The sequence below is a fragment of the Lethenteron reissneri genome, chromosome 15, assembly GCF_015708825.2.
Source record: "Lethenteron reissneri isolate LAM-NWPU_2019-01 chromosome 15, ASM1570882v1, whole genome shotgun sequence".
NCBI lineage: Eukaryota > Metazoa > Chordata > Hyperoartia > Petromyzontiformes > Petromyzontidae > Lethenteron > Lethenteron reissneri.
The window spans coordinates 346276-354191 of record NC_083793.1 but is presented as its reverse complement, the minus strand read 5'-3'; the positions used below and the strand labels follow the sequence as shown (position 1 = coordinate 354191).

General features: G+C 54.8%; 1 pseudogene; it reads left to right on the top strand.

Moving 5' to 3' along the window:
- Nucleotides 1–2176: 2176 nt before the first annotated feature.
- LOC133342488 (neurofilament medium polypeptide-like) lies at nt 2177–7596 on the top strand (annotated as a pseudogene).
- Nucleotides 7597–7916: the final 320 nt, after the last annotated feature.

Here is a 7916-nt window from a genome sequence, read left to right as displayed (position 1 = left end):
CTCCAGCTGATTCGCCACACCAGACGAGTTGACTCTGAAGCGGCGGTGGAATTCACAACAAGGCTGGGAGGGGGGGGGGGCGGTCGAACCATTGCCCCCAGAGGTCACTGAGAGAGGTCACTGAGAGACGTCGCTCACGTTGTCGCGCGTCGTTTTGCGATGAAGGACTCTGATTTTGTTATTAACGATGCGGTTTGTAAACTAACACCGCGGTATGAGACACTTAAAAAAGGAAGATTTTGATAAATACTGCGAATGTCCACCGCTTAAGAGGATTAACTGGGCCACGCCTCGCGCAAAGTCAATGTGTGGAGTCAATGTGGAGTGTGAGTGTGGAGTGTGAGTGTGCAGAGTGAGTGTGGAGTGTGCAGAGTGAGTGTGAGTGTGGAGTGTGAGTGTGGAGTGTGAGTGTGAGTGTGGAGTGTGAGTGTGGAGTGTGTAGAGTGAGTGTGGAGTGTGAGTGTGGAGTGTGAGTGTGGAGTATGAGTGTGCAGAGTGAGTGTAGAGTGTGCAGAGTGAGTGTGGAGTGTGAGTGTGGAGTGTGGAGTGTGAGTGTGCAGAGTGAGTGTGCAGAGTGAGTGTGAGTGTGGAGTGTGAGTGTGGAGTGTGAGTGTGCAGAGTGAGTGAGGAGTGTAAGTGTGCAGAGTGAGCTCTGATTCTCACAAATCACCAACTCGTCGCTCTGATTCTCACAAATCACCAACTCGTCGCTCTGATTCTCACAAATCACCAACTCGTCGCTCTGATTCTGACAAATCACCAACTCGTCGCTGTGATTCTGACAATTCACCAACTTGTCGCTGTGGAGGGGCGGGGGACATCTCTCTCTCTGCAGAGTCTAACAATATGACGGCTGCGTGGGCCCCCCAGGGCCTCAATTAAAGCAATTCGAATACAGAAGCGATGCTATTCCTCGAGTCATGGTGTCATATCAGCCGCATGAACATCAGCTGAGTGCCGACCTGACGTGGGACGCCCCAGCAAGCCACGAAGCAGGCGCTCGAGCGAGCGGAGCTGCATCTGCAGCAGTGTGGAGGCTGCAGCTGCAGCAGCGTGGAGGCTGCAGCTGCAGCAGCAGCAGCGTTCAGGCTGCCAGAGGAGCGGCTCAGAGACCCTCGCCATGATCAGACTCCGGTTGGCTGCATTCCTGTGGGCAGAGCTGTAAATGTCAGGGCTCGAGTCGCCCAGTTGTCTTCGCCACGAGAGCACAGCGAGAAGTCTGTGCAGGGCAATGCATACCGCAGGAATGATTATTCTGGAGGAAAGTGGCTTTGAAGAGGGATATTTATTTATTTTAAGGCATGAATTCCTATTACCTGTTGCATATGTTTGGTTTTTGAATGAGAGGAGATTAAGGCAGAGCGATCACAGAGATAATCATGTGCACGCTGGCACAGGCCCGACTGAGGACCTTGCCGGCACCAGCAGCAGCGGCAGCGGCCTCGCCGCGTCTCGCCCCGCAGGTTTTGGCGTCACGCCGTGGGGGGCCGGAGGGGGCCGGGGGGAGCCGGAGGGGCCGTGGGGGGCCGTGGGGGGCCGTGGGGGGCCGTGGGGGGCCGGGGGGGGCAGCGGCGGTGTCGCGGCTCGCGCCCTGCGCTACGAACCCGGCGAACCAAGATCGAATCCCGCTCACGGCCAACATCGGTGACGAATATCTGAACGATTCCTGGGCCTTCCCTAGGTCGACTCAGCCTCAAATGAGTATATGGTGCGATATATAAACGTCGTCACTAGGGGACGAAGGCGGCCGGGCGTGGCGCTGCCCCCCCCCTCCCCCCCCGTGTGCCGTGACGACCTTCGTCGGCGCTGCTCGCGAACAGCGAGTACCCGAGCGGTCTGTCACAGGCTACACGGGGCTCGTTGTTGATGGCTGTTCTTGTTCGGCGCAGTGTGCTATGCGACTGCACACGGCGCTGAAATCAACGACTTATTTTACCTCCTTAATCCGAGGGGGCGTTGTCATGTTGTGTGGCTGTCGGTACGTGGGCGAGGGCGCACCAGGCATGGCGATGTTCGTACATCGGCTCCGAGCAACGGACTGGTTCCTTTCCTGTTCGAGACAGAGCTGAGCACAGCCCCAACCCTGAAGCAAAGCTGAGCCCAAGCGCCAAAGCGAACTCTCGCCCCAACTCCTGCAGAAGCTACGGAAGCGCGTGTCGACGACTTGGGCGCTGCGATGGCGACCAGGGAGCGCACACGCGGTGCTGACGGACACAGCGGCAGCAGAGAGAGGCCACAAAATCAGGGCTACAGGATCAGGGCTCCAGGATCAGGGCTCCAGGATCAGGGCTACAGGATCAGGATCAGGGCTACAGGATCAGGGCTACAGGATCAGGGCTACAGGATCAGGGCTACAGGATCAGGATCAGGGCTACAGGATCAGGGCCGCAGGATCAGGGATCTGAGTTGTGAGGTTCCAAGGAGGCAGCGCAGCAACGCGGCGTGAGCCTTGTGTGAGCGAGTGGCATGACGCACGCACTCTGTGTGGCCACTCATTCATTCACTCGCTAATTCACTCCTTCTCCCTCCTCCCTGGTGCCATGCGGTGTCCCTCCACCACAACAGCTGGGCCGTGTTAGTCCACACCGCCAAGCGATGCCGTGCAAATTGGATTAGAGCCTCCGTTGCAAACTTGTGTGTGCAGTCCTCACTTGAACACAATGCCAACATCGCCGCGGAACGCAGGGCCAGGGCATTGCTCGGATCCGTCGTGTCAGGCTGCTCTAACATGATGACAGAAACGCCGGGCGACAGACGGCGCGTGGAGCGGTGCCACAGCGGTCAGGGCACTGCGGCTGTGAACCCAACGACCTGAGCGAGAGTCTCGGCCACGGCTAACATCAGTGGCGAGCGACACGTCATCATTAAACACATCACGAAGTGCTTTACATGTGAACATCTCAACATGCCGTGAATTAAAATATTAAAAGTGGCGTATGAGGATAAGCAGATTCCATCTGAAGCGGTTCTAAGCCTCGGCCTCAACAACCCACACTGGCCAGCGGGGTGAAGTAGGGTCACCCGCTTGACCCGCATGGCCGACACCACCTGGGAATGCCTTCATCCAGCAGTGGATTGACAAAAGGCTGTGAATCAAATTCTATGAAGACGGTGGTACTGTAAACAGTCAAACACACAAACACTTTGCCGCATCGCCCAAAAGTTCGCTCGAAGCTGTTCCTGGCTCATTCATCCGAAATAGAAAGCGGCAATTGCTCTTTAGCGAGCATCCAGTTAAGGCTGGCACGGCACACAATCGGGTACCAATGTGTACTCGCTGTACTGGACACTCATTTAACCCCGAGTAGACCTAGGAGAATCCCAAACCAAGTTCAGATGCCGGGAATTTAACACGCGTAGCTGGGATCACAGCACAGTGATACCATGACACCGCACCGCCCATAAAGCAAACAGTAAACTGCGTGTGACAATTATCTGAACAAGTCCTGGGCTTTGTCTAGGTCGACTCAGCCTCAAATGAGTACCTGGTGCGATGTGTAAATATCGCCACTAGGGAGCTGATTGGACTTGCCGATGACTGGCACCAGCAGTGTCAAAATTGACTTCTGTCGAGGATTAGCACGGTTGGCTCGGTACAGTGCGAAAGACATACATACACACATCAAGGCCGCTGCTGGGGATTTGAAAGCAGTCGCCCTCTCGCAACAACGGAGGGCAGAGAAGCAACGCGCACAACAACGAACGTAGCGCTGGGCAGCTAAAACGCAGATAGTTGTCACAGTTGCTGCATCTGCCAGTCATCTCAGTCAGTCAACCCACGGTACCTGGATCTGTCCCGTGCCCTCCTGCAAGCAGTGAGCCCTCGACACGTCACGTGGTGGCCTCAAAGTGCACCTCGCACCCCACGAGCGCCGTGGGGACGTCACAGCCACTTGGTGGTGAACGGCAGTGGTTGGTCTGTGTGTCAGTGCCTCTGCGTGTGTGTGACAACAGACTTGGCTATCCCATTACGACAATCCTTAGTCCTGCCTGATGCTTACGATCCTTCTGCACATTGTATGACAGAGCAGAATGCCCAATCTGGGCCGTCCCTGAGTCAATCCGCCTCGCGTCACGAGCCCCACGGCGTCGATTTGTTCAACCACTTCAGCTCCCCAACAAGTCTCTCAGGTCTCCCTTATTGGTGTCACGTCCTACCCTTCCAAGGTCTATCCTGGTCCTTGTCTTGCCCTTAATATCCCCACTTCCTCTCGGATCTATCTTCCTCCTCCTACCTGTGCCTCTGCTCTTTGTGCCCGTAGCCGATGCGGCCACCCAGCCCCGACCCGCAGCTGGGGAGCGTCAAAGCCCGCTGGCCAACTCCCCACAGCCAGCATGGCGCCCGCGGGGGTTACTCACACGTCCAGGTGACGTCCAGGTGACGTTTGAGCCGGAGTGGGAACTTCGTTGTGTTGTTATTGTTGATAGTGTGGTGGTGGTGGTGGTGGCTGGATCAATACCGCAGGAGGAGCCCCTCCTACCCAATACCCGTGGGTGCTACCGGACTGCTTGAGGCTCCTCCGCCTTAAGCAGTCATAGATCACCCACACTGTACTACAAACTGACCACACCATGGTGGCTTCTAAACGTATTCCCAATTTGTTCAATAGACAACGTGCTTTCGCTTCAAATGATATCACATATCTATAAAAATGACAAGTTATAAGCTTCAAATCAAGATTGAAGTTATAATTTGGTTATACAAAAGTGGCATTGCATTAAAGCTGTTAATTTTACATTGGAAACACAATTGCAATGTACGAAAATCAATACGGTAGTTGCAGAGTCCAGCAATAATGGGCCAGACAGGCAGCGAAGCCAAGACATGAGGCTGCAATTGTTTCTCCTTCAGAGCCGCAGCCTGCACCCAGGTGGTGCCGGCACGAGCTGTGACGTTCTGCAGTGCTCGGCACAAGCCGCGTATTTAAGGGGCGAGAGGATCAGAGGAAGAAGACAGCAGCAGCAGCAGCTCCGAGGCCGCAACGGGCTGCAACAGCAGCAGCAGCACCCCATCCAGCGCCATCGCCACGAGCTACGCGGGAGACAGCGGCGGGCCACGCCGGGGCGCCAGCTCCGACGGAGTCCGATCGCACTCGTCGGCCAGACTCGGGGCCCAGCGCTCCAACTACTACGGCGGGCTCGTGCACGGCCGCGGCATGCCCGCCCTCGACCACGTGGACTCCTCCCGGCTCAGCCGCTTCAGCGCGCTCGCAGGAGACTCTGCACAACCTCCAGCCAACGAGAAGCAACTCCTGCAGGAGCTCAATGAGCGTTTCGCAGGCTACATTGCCACGGTACGAGGCCTTGAGCACAGCAACACGGATCTGGATGAAGAGATCTCGGCGCTCAAACGGAGGCGGTCGGCCATCGCTCGCAGTGGCGTCAACGACGTCCACGAGCTGGAGATCAAAGAGCTCCACGAGCTCATTGATCACGTTCGTGGAGAAAAGATGTCCATGCAGATGGAGCAAAAGCGCCTGAACAACGACATCAAGAAGCTCAATGAGGAATATGGTCAAGAAATTCGTCTACACAATGAAGCAGATGAGCTCATTCGAATGTTCCGCAAGAACACAGAGGCCACGTCTCTGGTGCTCATGAATAATGAGAAGCGGATGCAGGCCGTGTGCAAAGAGATTACTTTCTTCAAGAAGAACCACGAGGAGGAAGTGGACAAACTCGTGGCCCAGATCGAATCCTGTTCAGCGTGAGTGGAGAAGGTCGACCATGGAGCCGATATCGCGGCAGCCCTGCGTGAAATCCGCGACAAGTTTCAGGTTAAAGGGCACATTGAGGGGGCAGAGGAGCGTTTTCAGTCCAAGTTCAAGGAGTTTATGGAGGCAGTGGAGCGGAATGAGGAGGCACTGCGGGCGACCAAGCAAGAGATCTCCAAGTACAGCCACGAGCTACGCATGCGAAGCACAGAGCTGGACGTGCTGCTGAGAAGCAGAGAGTCACTCGAGAGGCAACAGAGCGAGAAGGAGGACAGCCACCAGATCAACAAGGGCAACTTGCAGGTACAACAACCGTCTGATCTAGCGTGGGATTGATGAATAATAAAGGATGATAACAGTACGTCTACTCTCACCAATTACAAATGACGATGTCCTTATGCTTAGCCATGTGAAAACGTGTTGAGATATAATTATCCGTAAATGCATGGGTGGCTATACAAGCGGGCGCCATTATGCTTTTGTAGTTTAGTTGAAAAAAATAATCATTTTTACGTGGATATCAAAGTGCAATGTGAATATAAAACGCCATCCCAATGTTGCCTTCTTTTAATAAATATTACCGAAATGTTTGAAACTAGAAGGTCCGTGGGCTGACAAATGTAACTTGTTTTTCAAATAAATTCACTTTTCCATTGAATGAAATTCTTTCAGACTAAGACATCTGTTGTGAAACACTACAAGTCTTCTGTAACTGTTCAAAACATCTTCCTTGGCACAAAGCACCTTCTCGAGATAATGTTAATGTGACTTCCCGAGCTCACATAGCACCGACGTCTCCCGCACCGCCCGCAGGAGGTGATGGAGCAGTTGCAGGGAGAGTTGCGCCACTCCACGTGGGAGGTGGCGTGCCGCCGGCGCGAGTACCGGGACCTGCTCAACGCCAAGATGGCGCTCAACGTCGAGATCACCGCCTACAGGTTGGCGCATGTCCAGGGGCATGGTGAGGTTGCCATGGTCTCCAGTGCAAGGAAGGAAATGGGGCCCACAATTCTGATGTTACCCCTCTTCGCAGTCCGGCATCTGGACCCCACCAAAGCCCATGGGCCCTGGTGCAGTTGCACCACCTGCACACTCGGTAGCTACACCGCTGTTCGTACCTCTCCATCAATAACAACAGCAACAACAAGCTGTCTGCACGGCTGCCGTGTCCACATGGGTGCCGTGTCCACATGAGTGCCGTGTCCCCATGGGTGCCGTGTCCACATGGGTGCCGTGTCCACATGGGTGCCGTGTCCCCATGGGTGCCGTGTCCACATGAGTGCCGTGTCCACATGAGTGCCGTGTCCACATGGGTGCCGTGTCCACATGGGTGCCGTGTCCCCATGAGTGCCGTGTCCACATGGGTGCCGTGTCCACATGAGTGCCGTGTCCACATGGGTGCCGTGTCCACATGGGTGCCGTGTCCACATGGGTGCCGTGTCCACATGAGTGTCGTGTCCACATGGGTGCCGTGTCCACATGAGTGCCGTGTCCACATGGGTGCCGTGTCCACATGGGTGCCGTGTCCACATGAGTGCCGTGTCCACATGGGTGCCGTGTCCACATGGGTGCCGTGTCCACATGAGTGTCGTGTCCACATGGGTGCCGTGTCCCAATGAGTGCCGTGTCTGCAGTTCTCTTATGTGCACACAGCCATTGCCACTGCCCCCGTTAATGGCTGTCATCTGTGTTTTCGTACAGGCAACTCCTGGATGGAGAGGAGACTCACTCCAGCAGCAGCCTGCCTAGCATCCCACTCGAAAGCATTGCAACAAATACATCCAAAGCTGAGCCCGATGAGGAGTATCTGGGCGATCGGCTCGATGCAGAGGAGATGCACAGAGAAAAGGAAGCAATAAAAAAGTCCAGCCTGAGCAATTGAAAATTGAAAAAACTCCAAATACGGAAAGAGATGCTGTTGTTGAAGTTGGGGAGACAGATGAGCCTGAAGGTGACATTGAAAGTCTCAAAATTGAAGACCAAACGACTGCCGTAGAAGCCTTTGAAGCTGATCCACAAGACAAAGCTGATGTCAAAAAACAGCAACAAGCAAAAACTGACGACATGCCTGAACCTCAGGTTGGAGATGACATCTAAGAAGGGGATGAAGTTAAGGAGACGCCAGCAGAAGAGACAACAGCAGGTGACGATGAACCTGTGATTGAAGAATCCTGCAATAAAAACATTTTGAAACCTGAGCAA